Source organism: Magnolia sinica, chromosome 19 (genome assembly GCF_029962835.1).
Source record: "Magnolia sinica isolate HGM2019 chromosome 19, MsV1, whole genome shotgun sequence".
NCBI lineage: Eukaryota > Viridiplantae > Streptophyta > Magnoliopsida > Magnoliales > Magnoliaceae > Magnolia > Magnolia sinica.
Window position 1 is genome coordinate 33403999 of NC_080591.1, and position 16641 is coordinate 33420639.

The window sequence follows — 16641 nt, forward strand, 5'->3', positions numbered from 1 at the left end:
CTTTGTATGGATTTTTTTGAGACATTACATGGGTTCCATGGAAAATGGCCCCATAATGATCATGAGAATCAAGGTGGGCCATCGGCCACACCTAGGGTCCAAAGTGAGATCTATACCATCAATCAGTAGGCCCCACTTGGCCCATCATTAAAACATAAAAATCTAGGCGTATAGAACACCCACCGTTCGATCTTCTTGGTCCTATGGAATGCTGATCTCCTTATGTCTCACTTTGATGGAGGGTGATGAGAAATGAAGGGCTAGGATGAAGGATTTTGGGGTGGGAAGTGGGCCACACAACACTCTTTTCTCTCTTGGGAAAGCTTGGATGTCCGTTACATTTGCTTGAAATTTTTGTTACTTGGAAAATGTGAAGAGAAAGAGAGAGAGAGAGAGAGAGGGTAGTTGTAAGAGAGGTGATGGAAGTGAGGTGATAGGTGTACTTGACATGTATGGGTGTGTAAGAGAGAGGGTGAGAAAGAGTTGACTTTGGGGTTGCTCTTGTACTTGACATGAAGTGATTGATTGATGGGACATGTTGTAGAGATTCTCTTAGGATTGCAAACGCGCGATGTTTCTTCAAAATAAATATGAGTCCACATCTCCCTAGCAGGATATCGGATCGGTATGCAAGACGCGGCGTTGGAACTGCGGCGACAATGCGGTTGCAATAGTACAAGTCTTGAATTGAGCCGACTCAGATCTACGGGATACGACTTAGGACCATGTGCAACTATTGTCTACACATCGCAGGTCACTGAAATTCGATTGGGAGGACTGCGGAAACCTAGAAAATAGTACGAACTAGGATACGGGTCTTACAATAAACATCCATAATCTTCTATTGTTAGATTCTGATCAATTGAGTCCTTACTCGGAAGATTGAACATCTCTAGTCACATCCTAGTGAATATTTACTTAGATCGTCTGACCATACAGACAGTTCAGGTATTTTTCTCTAGCTTGTTTAATATTCTATCGCCTAGTAATGAGTATTAATTCACAAATCAATAAAAAAATCAGTATTGTTTTTAACATCTTCTATTGTAGTATGTTCATGTTGGTTCTATTTAGAAATATACTATGGTTGTAATTACTGATGAAAGAATAAGTCCTCAAGGCACAAGTTAAAAAAATTCATCAGGAAGGACTAACCCCTATCCATCCCCAAATCGTTTAATCGTTGTTACAATCGATAGCTAACAAGGGCGGCTGAGTCTTAAAATTCAATGGCTAAGAAGAGGTCATCATCATTAAATCAGACATTGAGTTAAGTATGACTTTGGCACGCCCACACTTTCCTAGTTTCTTACATTAACCGAATGCAGGCCCGCGCTAACACATGTGGCCTCATTTTTTTTTATTAAATTGCACAAACATATTTTTCGGCATGCCCGGTGCGACCCAATAAGATATCATTAGTATTAATCGCCAGGATAAGATTCCACCTAATTTTTATTTTTTTTAAAAAAAAAGCTAGTTCTGTTGCTACTGCTATAGAAGAGCCATAAGAATTGAGCCATACATTTGAGCCCGTCGTCGATGTGGATGTAATATCATCTTCTCAAGTATTCTTCGGTTACCTTGCCATGTATTTCCTTTGAATGGAAGAACATATGCAACAGATCACTGAAGGAATTAAAACATAACTAGATATGCTAAAGAGATTGGTTGAGAGTTTCCTCCAAAGACACTCGATGAATAACATTACCCAATATGTCCCCAGTCATCTAGAGAACGACCAACTGAGCTCCCTACAAGAGCCAACTAGATTGAATCCCAAGGTTGACGACCAAGATGGTTTGTCATATGACCAACCAGAATACCTCGACTAACAGAACTATTATGTATCAAGGGGTCCATAATTCCTGATTGGTGTTGATAGCATGGGGAGGCAACTGGCTATCAAGTCGATGCCATATTTGCATGGTTCCACAACCGGGAACTACGAGGGGGCAACCTCTAGTCGGTTTGGATGTGTATCAAGGGTATCAGAGGATAGAGACACTCGAGGGGCTACCTTATAACACCTAGTATTTTAAATATGGGTGTTAGTTTAACACTTTAAATAAATAGATCAAATCCTGTGGTGTGGCCCACCTAAGCTTTGAAGATCTATCTAATCTTTGGCTAGATGTCCTAGTTGGACTTTTAGAATCGATTAGTCGGAGTGGATTCCACAAAACGTAAATGTGGACCCCACTTTTGAATTATGCATGTGCACAACTTATGTGCACATGCAATGCACTGGACCATATGGTTTAGTCAAATGGGTGCTAACCCGATGTTTTCCAAAACGGAGAGGTTCCGTCTCTCTCTCACGTTTCCTGCCCGAAGGGCATTCGAAAGGATGAAGTCCGTTTTGGTTCATTGTGGCCCACCATCATTGATCATCTCGATGATCCAAACCATCTATATTGTTCAGGGCAATATTTTGAACAAAACCTAAGCAATTCCACATGTGGAACCGTTCGTGGGGGCACTTGGCTTCAGGCGTAAGTTAGCCATGTACAATTAGTTATATTCAAAAATGGAAAGATTCCATTTTCTTTCACAGCTGGACGAATCCATGTAAAGAGCTCTCCCTCCATCTCAATCATTAGAAGGAAGTAACCTCAGCCCTCCAACTAAGCCGCTCTAGGGTTTTCGTGGCTTCAGAAATGGGTGGAAAGAATCCCACCATTTCATCGCTAGCATAATCCCAGCCACTGGGATCCTTCTAGAAACAATCCTGGATCATCCCAGGTGTCAAAATTAGGGCATTAGAATCACCACGATATTTAGCTAGGAGATCTCATGCGAGATCTTGTTAACTCGAGAAATTGGGTGCGGAACAAGAGAAGTTTGCGCACCATCAAGGAATCTTGATTATCCATCTAAAACATGGGTCCCACAATGATCAGAGTACAAATCCACACCGATTAGACCATCCAGATCATCGGATTTACCTACCTTTCAAGTTTCACCATGATCAAGGGAGTCATCTTTTCCTTTCAGCCAAAAGAACCCATCTCCATTGAATGGCCCCCAACTTTAGATCTAAGGCATTCATTCAATGGGCCATGCACTTTAATAATCATCGGTGGCATTGGATCTTAGGCATACAGCCTAAGAAGAAATCGACACACCAAATATCACTACAAAACTATCACAAAAACACCTTTGGCTATAACTAATCCAGTGATTATTTACGGTCAAACTTTCGAGAATTAGATTAGGGAGACCTATATAAGGCTAAGGTTAGGGCAACCCTTTCTACGAATAGAAAGTTTTAGAGAGAGGATTGTTGTTCTTCCTTGCTGCACTGAATCAGTCAACTCAGTTCGAGTTGGTGTGAGCGCGGGCCGAGTCCAACACCGCTTTCGATCTTCCAAATAGAGCGAGGGAAAGAGAAGAAAATCAGAGATAGAGCAAGAGAGAGAGAGAGAGAGAGATGGGGCCATGGGTTGTGTTAGGTCGAACAGACTCGGCACACCAAGTTGACTGGTGCTAGTGCGTTTGGGCACTTCCAGTTGGGTTTTATCTGAGCCCAAGGGTTGCTAGACTCCCAACAGAAGAATGAAGGAGAAGATGGGAAGAAAGAAAGGAAGGAGAGTAGGAAAAGGATGAGGATTTCAGGTTAAGTATGGTGGTGCTGCACCACCTTACCTTAAGTCGAGGTGGGTTCTGGCCGAGTCAAGCCCTATAATCCTTTGAGTCGTGTTGAGTCAGGGACAAGTTTAAGTGTAGATGTTAATGGCCAAGTTGGGAAAAGTAGGTAAGAAGAAGAAGAAGAAGAAGAAGAAGAAGAAGAGAGAGAGAGAGAGAGAGAGAGAGAGAGAAGGGAAGGTTGGTTGTTGATATGCCACACCAACTCGACCTGACCAAGTTACGGGTTGGGTCTGATATGTTGGGCACTTTTGGAAAGGCCTTGTTTGAGTCAATAGTTGTTAGACTCCCAACAAAAGAGAAGAAAGAAGGGAAATAAGGAAGAAAGCAAGAAGAAGAAGTCGCGGGGCTTTGACTCGCCGAGTCAACTCGGCTGAGCTTGATCCGAGTCTGAAATGGTGGTGAGTCAACTCGGTTATTCTACTCAAGTTTGGCCAATTTTTCTTGATGTCGAAATCTGGACAATCCAAAAGAAGAAAAGAAGAAAGGAAAAAGGAGAAAAAGAAAAGGAAAGAAGAAGAGAGAAGCTAGGAAGAAGATGTGATGGTGATACGAGTTGACTCAACCGAGTCAACGTAGGTGAGTTATTTTTCATTCTTTTTACAAATCAGATTCATCATTAATTACCTTTATTACTATTAATATCGTTACTATTTTGTTTAATGTTAGTGGATAGCATCGTTTTATTATTATTGGCTAAGATTATAATTGATGGTATAAACTTATATTAGATTTTTATATTAACTAGTGTTATTATTATCATCATCGATTATATTATTATCATCATCGATTATAAGCTCTACTACTAATTTTTATCCATTACACAACTTAGATATGAGAATTTCTAAAATGGCTAACCTTATAAAGTAATGCTTTAATTCATATTACTCAAATCCTTTATTAATTAACCATGTGTATAGAATTTAGTCTTGTATTCTCTATGTTACAATAGTGATTGCTTTAATATAAGCATACTTCTAATAATCATGTCATGAGCTTTGAAATTTCATTTCACCTTATCTTATAAATTTTATAATGTAGAATAAACTTTTAATTATTTCCAATAGGTTAATCATACTTGATATTAACATGCTGCATTCGTGGGCCCTTATTTGAGCCTAGAGAAATTATAAAGATTCATGTTAAACTCATGTTTGGATGTTTGATATTTTTCTAAAGAACCTTAAGATTTGATTATGTCTATGATTTAAGGAGCAATCTTGTTAAATATAAGGAATGTATATGGGTACCATGGTGCATAACATCTACGCATGTCATGTGAGCTTTACCAAGTGCTCGATGTAAGCCACACTCTGCTAGGTTTACTAAGAGTTCTATCACTTCAGTTAAACCCTTAGAATATGTGCATTTGTACCACTATGGGCCGCTCTCTCTTTACGTGAGACTTTTTCTAGTTTAGGACCTCTTCGGGTGTATCCTGAATATTTTTTCAGGAGGCTAAATTTCCTTGGGCGTACTCACTACATGGTCTTTTCTAGGTAGTTAGTCTAACGCGGGTGACCTTTTCTTTTGATAGTTAGATGTGCATCCTCAGGCCTGTGACTTTAGACATACATTCACTCATCCATGCATATGCACATATGATATTACTTTCATTATGAAATAGTTTAAACTGCATTGGAGTGCTTTGATATGCATGAATCTTTGAAGGAAATTTTCATTGAGTTATCACTCACCCTATCGTGTGGTTGCACCAAATAGATGCATATTTGATGATGGAAGAAGACCCCTTTGACGGGATCCCAAGGACGACTGATGAGGAGTTCGGCGAGGAAGAACTCTATGTTGATGTAGTTGAGCCATTGGAGCTCAACTGATGTCACGCCCCGAACTCGGAAACCGGGCTCACAAAATTCCCGGTCGCCGCATCCGGTGCCGACAGCCTCCGTAGAACCCCATTCTCGGATCCCGGCACCCATTCACCAGGTTCCGATCCTAGGATACTACAAGGAGGATTTCAAATTATCAGTCTGAATCATAATGAGCATAACAAAAAAAAAGCATAACCCACAAACCATAACCACAAGAACACCACGACAAAATCCATTATGATCAAAAACGTTTTTGTACAATACAACAGAAAGGGAAAATACAATGTAGTGCAAAAGATAGAAACTCCAAAGCTCGTCTGCACGGTCCAACTACGGCGAGACTATGGCTGCGACTGCGTCCTGGCGTCACCTGCACGCATCAATCGTGCATAAGCTTATAGAAAGCTTAGAGGGTGGTGTAAGTGTGTACGCAATACAAACGTGCTCAAAATGCAAGGTCAGAGTGATGCGGAATCATGGTGATGAGCTCATGAATGCAATCAGCCGTACCAAGGCTATGCGGTGCAAGATATGAATGTTATCGGCCATAACACAACCATGCGATGCGAGATGCAACTCAAGCAGGCCAATCCTCATCATGTATCAGTACAGTTCTCATTCTGGATAATCACCGGGGTTCAATACACTCCAAATGGCACTGTCGCTCTCCTAGCCGCATAGTCCAAGTGAGCGTAAGAAACCTCACTATCCGCCTGGCCAATAGTCTGCCAATACCTATCCGGCACGTCGATAGCGGACCCATTCGCGAGCTGGTCAAACTCAGCCTAGTATTGCCCCCTACCCTCGGGCGAGTAAGGCCACACTCCTTTCCAACCGACCACGACACAGTGAGAGACGCGGCCTCCTGGTATTCGGCCCTCATGCGCTCGTATATCCACTCGGTCTCGACGTTGGAGTCATCCTCTGGTACCATCGGGTTTAGGGATTTTCACCCAGGGACGTCTATGGCGCCCGTATGCTAGAACCAAATATTTTCAGTATCCAACCCAGCCATCCACGATGTGTCTATGGAGGCTATGGCCCTGATGTCGCTAGGGCATACAGTAACTACAATCACACAAATGCAAGTGTATGAGTCACTATCAGTCATGCAACAGTCCTGTATATACCATGCACTTATATGAAGCAACTCCGCCTATCAAGGAGCCCATAAACGGTCTATCCAAAGGTATATGCTATGATCAGTCACCCTCACATCAGGCATACATATGGTGGGAATGATCATGAATCATGGATCTATACTAAACATGTATAAAGAGATGGGCTCTAGATATAATGGAGATGGCCCTAGGCGGCCTTCTTACCATAATTTTGGGCCTATCAGTGGGCCTTAGGGAGAGTTATAATGCGGACATTTAACCAATATTATCCATTCAATGTGGACATCAAACCAACATTGCTCCCAAGGAATGGCCTTCCATGAATCACATATTGTAATGGGCCTTTTGTACATCTAATTGGGCCTTGACCCAAGGACCCAAATACATCAAATGGGCTACATAACATGAGCCCCATATCTATATCAAGGTGGGCCTCAATGGGCCTCATAATATGGGCCTAATACAAATCAAGGCGGGCCTCAACAAGGACCACTAATACATGAAGATGGGCCTCCACAATGGGCTTTAAATTATCTCCAACACAGTTGGACAGTTGGATGAAACACATACATCATGATGGAGCCCACACTAATAGAGGGCGTGATTTACCATACATACATAGGCGGGTCCTAAGTAGGACTCACCATAATGCTTGTTCTCCACCCAGCCTAGGGCCCAATATAATGTTTATTTTCCACCCAACTTAGGGCCCATTATAATGTTTATTTTCCAACCAACTGTTCATATGGTCATGTGGACCAGGGTAGGGCCCACTGTAGTGTTTATTTATCATCCAATCTAACCATAAGGTCACATGGGCTTGGATAGGGCCCACTAATATTTATTTTTCATACAAAATGGGCCACTGTAATGTTTGTTTTCCCATACAACCTGTTGATAGATTGTGTGGACCAGGGGCCGACTGAAATGTTTATTTGTGCCCAACCTGTTCACAGGGCCATGCAGCCAGGGAGGGGCCCACCCAAATGTTTATTTTTCATCTGACCTGTTGATCGGGTCGCGCGGGCAGGGAGCCCACCAAAATGCATTCGACGTCTAACCTTTTTATAGGGCCACCCGAATGAGGGTGGACGTGGGGCCCATCAAAATGTGGTTCACAAATCCAGCCCATCCATTATGTGTGTCCCACAATTTTAAGGGTCCAAATCAAGTTTTATTTGCATCCAAAACTCAGGTAGGCCCCACCAACGATTTTATATGTTTTAGGCATGTCTTCATATGATTTTAGATGGTATGGCCCGCCTGAGTTCCGTTTATGGCTAATTTTTGGGATGGACGGCTAGTCCGTGGGGACCTAGCAAATGCACGGTGCTGATGGTCTAAACACATCAAGGTGGGGCCCAAAGCTGGGGCCTTGAGCCCAGCTCGTCCGCCTGCGCGTTCTACCAGTGGCAGCGGCTGCTGCTGCTTTCTTTTTTTTTTTTTTTTTGAAAATAAGTTTTTCTATGGTTTTTCCCGGGCGGGGCCCGCTTCAGTAAGATCCACACCAGCCATTAGTCCCTGTGGCTTGATACAAACCCATAGAGTCCAATATTGGGCTGTTTCAGATATACAGGAGCATCAGGGAGTAAATCAAAGGTAGGAAACTTGTTCGCCATGCTATGGCCCACCAAAAGTTCAGATTGAGATCATTTTTCGGCTCAACGCCTAAAATGATCTAGGAAATAGGATGGTCGGCTTGGATTACATAAAAACATCAAGGTGGGGCCTGCATGAATGGTCCACCATTTCTTTCTCTCTCTCCTTTTTTTTTAAAGCAGTGCCAGTTAGCACTTTACGTTGCCAACGTCCAGCGTCCCTGGACGCTGGACGACTTACATAATCACTTCATTGTGGTGGGCCCCACGTGGACGTGGCCCACCAATATAAATAAATATATATATATATATATATAATATATTCCTATATATTATATGTATATAAATACATATTATATTATATATTATATACATATATTATATAAAATATAACATATATGTATATATATATATATAAAGATGCATTGGGCCCATCCAAACAGTGGATGGTGCGGATCATCACCTATAATAGAGTGGGTCACACCGTCTGATGTAGATGGACGGGGGAGATGTAACACATATTGGTGGGATCCACACCATTACAAAGAAAGAAAGAGAGAGAGATAGAGAGAGAGATACACGGTGAGATAGAGGAACCCCGCCACTATGGGCCCTCTTGATTAAATCACATACATCCAAATGGGTCCCACTAACAAGTGGGCCCTAAAATTTAAAATAATGGAAGATCACCCACCTTATCTTCCTTCTTCTTAGTCCCTTAGACTCCAATGCTCCTTAGCTTCACTTTTAATGGAGGTTGATGAAAGATGAATGGTTAAGATTGGAGATGAGAGGGTGGGCCACACTTGAAGTTGAGAGAGTGTGTTGGATGAGTGAAATTTCTCATGGGATTTGGAAAAATTGCTAGAGAATGAGAGGGAGAGATAGAAATAATGGATGGAGGGATGTGTGGAGTGATGGTTGTAAGAAAGGAGTGATGAGAGGTATGGTTTAGTTTGAAATTGGTGGAGAAGAGAGATGGTTGTGGTTGAAAATGAGAAAAAGAGGAATGGTGAGGTGGAAAGATGGTGGACTTTTGGAAAAAGAGGGAATGGGTGAAGTACTTGATGTATGGGATGCATTAATGGTTGATTGATGGGACTAATTGTGTAGAGATTCCATCAAAATCCGCAACGCGCGGTGTTTCTTCTGAATAAACGCAGATCGGCATCTTCTTGCCTGGGTATCGGTTCGGTGCGCAAGTCACGGCGTTGGAACCGCGGCGACGACGCGGTCGCTATGATATAACTTTCGAATCAAGCCGACGTCGGTGCGCGGGACCTGGCTTAGGATCGTGTGCAAACACCGAATACGGTGCGAAGGTTGCCGGAATTTGACTGGAAGGACCGCGGAAGCTAACGGAACAGTACGGATTAGGACACGGGTCTTACAACTGATATTATAGGATTTACTTACTTCCATACTTTAGACATTGTGTTTTGTTTGAATTGTAATAAAATTCCCCTGCCAAGGGATTTCATTTTTTCTTCCATTTACTTGTATTGAACTTCTTTGTTATTACTCATGATATCCTTAGTTTATGCAGTAGTTACCTTACTTTACGTCATGGGAATTACTATTAATTAGAGGTATAGTAGTACACTTCATAACGTAATGCTCGGGTTCTCAACGAGGAGTGATCATCCTCAAGTTATGAGAACTAGGGAGTTAAAAACCTCCAGTTCTCCACCTATCCAAAATGACTTTCATAGGGCATAGATGCTCGGGGGGAAAACTCCAGTTGGACTGGCCATCCAAAATGGCTACAATAGGGCAGAAGTTGTAAGTGCTTATATGTTTAAAGGTTGTCAAATTTCATAAGATAAAGTGATACCGGTCATATCACAAGTATAGTTAGATCTCAACTACTCTACATGTCTGAAGATCAGCTTAAGATCGGTTTATCATCTCAAGAAGACGTCGCTCGGTTTCAAGTCTAGATGATCTCTATATTTACTAACTAATAGGTGATATAACCCTAGAAAGACCTTAGGTTGGGTTCTTTCAAAAATTCGTTTATTATGGGTTATCTATAGTCTATTTGCTCTGGAGTTCGGCTAGCCTAACTTCCTTGCTAACCTAACTTAAAGTTAGGGCTAAAAGTCAAAATCTTTTGAAAATTTGGCTAGCCTAACTTTTGGTTCAGCTAACCTAACTTGAAATTTCAGCTAGCCCAAGTGAAGTTTGGGTTAAATTTCAACAATGCAAATTTTTGAATTTCACATGAATTCGGCCAGCTGAATTTTGGATAAATCTTATCCCGCACAATCTGATAGCCGTTGGAACAGATTCGATGGAATCCGGCAAGCTGAACCTATTCTTAGGCTAGTTAAATTTCCAAACCCTTTGGCTATAAATAAAGGCATTCTCTCATTCTAAACTACAACAAAAAATCACTTTAAATCTTCTGCAACTGAGAGAGAAGTTTTGGTCCTCGATAAGCATATTGTGCAGTATTTATAAATTCATTTTAAGATTATTAAATTCTCTTTCTCAAGATTATCTCGATTTCATTTTTAGAGAGTAGTTTATACTCCTCTTGAGATTTAAGAGAATTAAATCAGAAGCACTAGGGTTTTCATTTTCCAAAATACTTTAGAATCCTATACTCTTTTTGTTGAGCGAATACTGCCTCCTTTATAGACAAGAAAGAATATCTCTGCTACAAGCTTTTACTGCATCTTTGAATCTATGTTTAAGGATAAGTATTTTACTTTATTTCATTTTAAGTTATTTTGATATAGCTTGTGAAAATCTCAATGGGTTGATTTGTGAGAGCACGTAAAAATCACAAAGTGGGTTTTTGTTTGTGATATCCCGTGAAAATCATAAAAGGGGTTTATTGTGGTGAGCCCATGAAAATCATAAGGAACTACATAAGGTTAGTAAGGTAAATCTGTGAAAATCTTAAAATAGTAAAAGCCAAAATTACAAGGGTAGTAATTTTGGGAGTGAAGTAGGTATGATTTTTTAAAGCACTGAACCACTATAACTCCTTGTGCCTCTATGGTGAATGCTTTATTCTTTTTTACAGTGAATGTTATTTCTATTTCATTCTTTGTGGTGAATGATGTGTCTTCTCTTGTTAATTTGAAAGATTGATTTTAAAGGCATTCATGAAATAAGGTTGTCCTGCCTAATATTTTAAGTGAATGTTGTCCTACGAATTATTTAGAATCAAGATTTCAATACTTGGGCAATTGAGATTTTATATTCTGCTTTTATTTTGATTATTTGACATTGTCCTATTCAACCCTCCCTCTAGGACATCGTTAGCTCGTCTTTTCAAAAGTGCTCAGGGGGCAACCTTCAGCTACCCCTCCCTAAGCAGTTGTCAAACACACGATGCAAAGGCCATACCATTTGTATCCACAACAGTATCTCGGCCGAGACGAAGCGACAGATCCACAATGCCTAATCAATCAGGATGACATTGTAGGATTCATTTAAGAGTGTAAGGCCTAACCAAACAACCAGCAGATTGCTTAGTCAATCTATAGAGAACCTTATCCCAAGTGGGTTGACCGATGCTATGAGCTCCCCAGAGGGTTTAGGTTCCTCAAATTTACCATTTTCTCTGGAGAATGGGAAGCCTCCACGATCGATTATATTGTTCACTTCACCATGCAATGTGGTGAGGCATCTCATAATGATTTTCTGAAATTCTAGCTGTTCAGGAACTCTTTGACAAGAATGGATTTCACCTAGTGCATAAACCTTTCGTCCAATTCTATCCAAACTTGGAATGAGATGGAAGAAAGGTTTCATGTACAGTTCCATGGAACTGAGCCTTAGGTATCCATGGTCGATTTGTCCAGGCTACGATAACTGCCTGAAGAGATGGCTGACGAGTTCATCCCCGGATTTAAGGGCACCAAAAACCATCACCCAATGATCCTCCCTGAGGCCAAGTTTGTTAGGGGTGCCCTAGAAGGAATGGGATTTGAGCTTCACAAGGAGTTTGAGGGCATGTACTTCAGAGATTTGTTTGATTTGTCATTCAGGGCCATCGGGTATGAATGAATCCTCTAAAAGAATCGACAAAACAATACAAGTCTGTTACTCTGTTCCCACAAAGGTTTATTGTAACACCCCGTACTTTTCAGTACTTAGGCATTACCACGGGGACATAATTTAGTATAAATGCAAACCCGATTACTCTAACCATTCACTTTCATTCTAATTTAAATTCGACCAATAGAAGGAAGCATCACCCATAAGTCGAGTCACCCATCTATCGATTTCCAAAAATGGAGCATCACTCATGCGAAGAACCTACTTCTAGGACTCGACCTCCTTGATAAGAGAATCTAACCGTCCACTAGTAGCCTATAGTGTTGGATCAACAAAAATTTATCAATCATCAGCCTTAGCAATGGGCGCGAACGACGCATGACTAGACTTTAAGGATTGGGTCTCAAATCCAGTCCAAAATCATTAGTTGGGTGGTCCTTGGACCCCTAGAACACTTTGGATAAGTGATGATCAAGTCTATAGGAAATCTAACCATTGGATTGATGGAAACCTATGATTAAAGACCCCAAATCACAAAGTATGGCCCACATAAGCCTTAGATCTGCCTCATCCTTCAAGCTGGACCCTAATTTGAGCTAACAAAATGAATGAATGGAGTGGATTGGTCAAGATCATTACTGTAGACCCTACTCTGGACTTGTGAGTGCACCAGGGGACGTGCACCCGCTATGCACCGAGCTGAGAACTTGGTCAAACACCTCTAACTCGCACTCATTAGAAAAAGGAGGTTTCCTCTTGCCTTTCTCGCCAGCAAAGAGTTTGAAATGGACATTGTCCGTTTGGTAGCACCATGGCCCACCATCATGAATCACTCCCACAATCCATGCCATCCATCTTGTAGAGGACACAAAGACGACCAATCCCTGCCAAATTTCACCAGTTGGATCACATAACTGTGCACACAATATCAGCCACAAATCGGGCTGTGTGTGGCTATCTTGCCGAAAATGGAAAACTCCATTTTTCTCCGTCTTTCCATGCTAGCAATCCACGTGAGATGGCTCTTGTAACATCATGGCCCTCCATTGAGAGTCATACTAGCCCTCCATGCTAGGTCTTTCACGAAGTTGTGGCTTGAGCTTTCCCACCACCACTGCCGCACATTGTACTTGAACCCTTTTAAGTGAAAATATCCATCACTGTCCGTTTAGTGGGTCCCACTATGTTCTCTGATCGTATCCACACCATTCATGAGTGATGGATAGGAAGATTAGCCATCCATTAATGATTTACCATTACCGGTGGAGTCATCTTCTCCGTTGGCTGAAACAACCCACCATCCTTTAATGGGTCCCATTCTCATATCAGAAGTGTCCATCTTGAGGCCCCTAGCACCAGATAACCCTTTATATCAATAGATCCTATCCATGCATTCAAAATAGCCTCTGATTAGCCGATCCTTTCGATTGGGGTAAAGGCTTAGAGCCATTAAAACTGTAGCTCACCTCCGATTGGTCGCATCTACACCACCCGTAATAGAAGCCAGAGGGCCTATAAAGGCTCCTCTTAGGGCACGCCTCTCCAAGAATAGAAAATGAGAGAGTTTGAGTCAGGGCCGTCGTATCGGGACAACTCGTCGAGTTGTGGGTTGGTTTCGGTCTGACAACCCTGCTGGCTAGCTACTAGCTAGGTTGGAGGGAAGAGAGAGAGAGAGAGAGAGAGAGAGAGAGAGAGAGAGAGATAGTAGGAGAAAAGAGAGAGGGAGAGAGAGAGTTTGGACTTGGTGGCTGTCGAATTGACTTGGCTGAAACCTAGTCCAGCCAAGTCAAGTTGGGTTTGGGCCTGATCCAGACATTGTTGGACATTCCAGCAAAAATAAAATAAAAGCATAAGAAAAGAAAGAAAGGAGAAGATAAGGGGAGAGAGAGAGGGGGGGCTTGGTTGCGATTACTATCGAGTTGAGTTCGAGTCGACTCACTGATTGACTCAGCTACTCGAGTCGACTTAGTAAAGTTGCGCTAAGCTTCCATCATTGTTGGAGTGTTGGTGGTGGTCAGCTTGTTCAGCAACATATTTGTTGGATTGGGTCGATTTGAGTCCCTAACCAGCTGTGTCAATTGGATTGATCCAATTGGGTAAGTTCAACTCAGTTATTTGAATTGGAAATTTATTGGTAATATTTAATCATATATGTTTGGAAAATTTTATGATATAGGGTTGAACCTAATTCAAGTTGCTTCACACCCTCAAACCCTTTGGCGATGTAAAATCATATCCTAAGTTGATGCGGGTGTAAAGTGAGCCAATGTTGTTCACTAGATTGCTAGGGCAAATCGAGTAATTGAGACGCTAGACAGGGTCACTGCGACCCAAATTGAGATCCATCACTAGATGATAGATTTTTACTTTTGTTTAATGAACTTTGTTATTTGGAATTGTATAAGTCCTATATGGGCAGTACATTTGGATTTTATGGTGTTTGGAATGTTTTTATACAATGCATGGTTTACTCCGCGTATAATTGTTGCTGACTCTAATTAATGATAAGAATGTTTAAATTTATACTGAAATTTTAAAGGCTAAAACTCGCGTTTTTAGTAAATGAGTTATATACTCGGATTTCGAAAACCGGGGCGTTACATTAATCTCACTGAAACCTCTATCAAACACTTGGGATATCTTAGAGGTTCTAAAATAGGTGAAAATTAACATCCATCTGTTGGATGCCATAAAAAAATTACATCATATGTCAAGTTCCTGAAAGATCTATATATGGCTAAGATACAACAAAACATTTAAGAAAAAAATATTTTTGACAGAGAAGATGTGTGTCATCATCAAAGAGGATGTGTCTCAAAAATACAAAGATGCTGATAGCCCAACCATCTCTTATGTGCTTGGGGATCAATGGATTGTATATGCATTGCCTAATTTGGGGGGCGGGAGTGAATTTAATCCCATACTTGGTCTACGAACAGCTTGGCCTAAGTGAATTAAAACCCACCATGACCACACTTCAACTTGTTGATCGTTCGGTTCATTTACTAAGAGGGATGATAGAGGACATGCTAGTCTAAGTTGATAAATTCTACTATCAAGTAGATTTTATTGTTTTGGATACACAATTCATCATTGATGTTAGCACTCAAATTCCTGTCATCATTAGCCAACCATTCCTAGCCACATCAAACACCATAATTAACTGTCGAAATGGGGTTATGAAAATATCATTTGGGAACATGACACTTGAGTTGAACATATTTAACATATGCAAACAACTAGAGGATGCTAATAATGTCCAGGAATAAATGTGATAGATTTAATTATAGAATATAAGTCACTTTTAACTTTACGCTCTGACACTCTATAGACATGCTTGACCCACTCCACTGCTTTAGACAATAACATGATTAGGGAGATGGATGTCTTGCTTGATGCTATATTGGTACTTGAAAATAACTGGTGGAGGTACGAATTTAAAATATTAACACAAACTGACATAAAGCCTCTACTGTCTAGTATTAAGGCACCGAAGCTTGACCTAAAACTATTCCCTGTTGATCTTAAATATGTCTATTTGGGTCAAGATGAGACATATCTGATGGTGTTTTCTTCCCACATGGATGAGGAATAAGATAATATGCTCATTTCTACTCTCAAAGAACATAAAGGAGCCATTGGATGGACGATTGCAGACCTCAGGGGAATCGATCCTTTGATTTGTACTCATTGCATCTATCTCGAGGATAATGCAAAAATATCTAAACAACCATAATGTCAATTAAATCCAAATATGAATGAAGTGGTTAAAGCCGAGGTGTTAAACGTATTGGATGTGGGTATCATATACCCTATATTCGATAGCCAATGGGTGAGTCCAACTCAGGTGGTACCTAAGAAGTCTAGGATCACCATCGTAGCCAATGTGAAAAATAAACTCATGCCAACCAGAGTTATTACTAGTTAGAGAATGTGCATTGACTACCAAAAGTTGACTATTATCACAAGGAATGACCACTTTTCTTTGCCTTTTGTTGATCACATCTTAGAAAGGGTAGCATGTCAATCCTACTACTGCTTCCTTAATGGGTATTCGGGCTATAACTAGAGAGAGATAGCTGTTGAAGACTAAGAAAAAACCACATTCAAATGTCCTTTTGGCACTTTCGTATGTCAAATAATACCATTTGGAATGTGTAATGTTCCAGCCAAATTTCAGCAATGCATGTTAAGTATTTTCTCTGACATGGTAAGGCAATTTCTGAAGGTCTTTATGAATGACTTCTCTCTCTTCAGTTTATCCTTCAACGAATGCCTTGAACACTTGAAATTAGTGCTAAAGAGATGCAAGTAAAAGAACCTTGTGTTGATTTGGGAAAAATGTCATTTCATGTTTTATAAAGGGATAGTCCTTCGACACATTATATCGTCTAATGGAATTGAGGTAGATAAAGCCAAAATCGACTA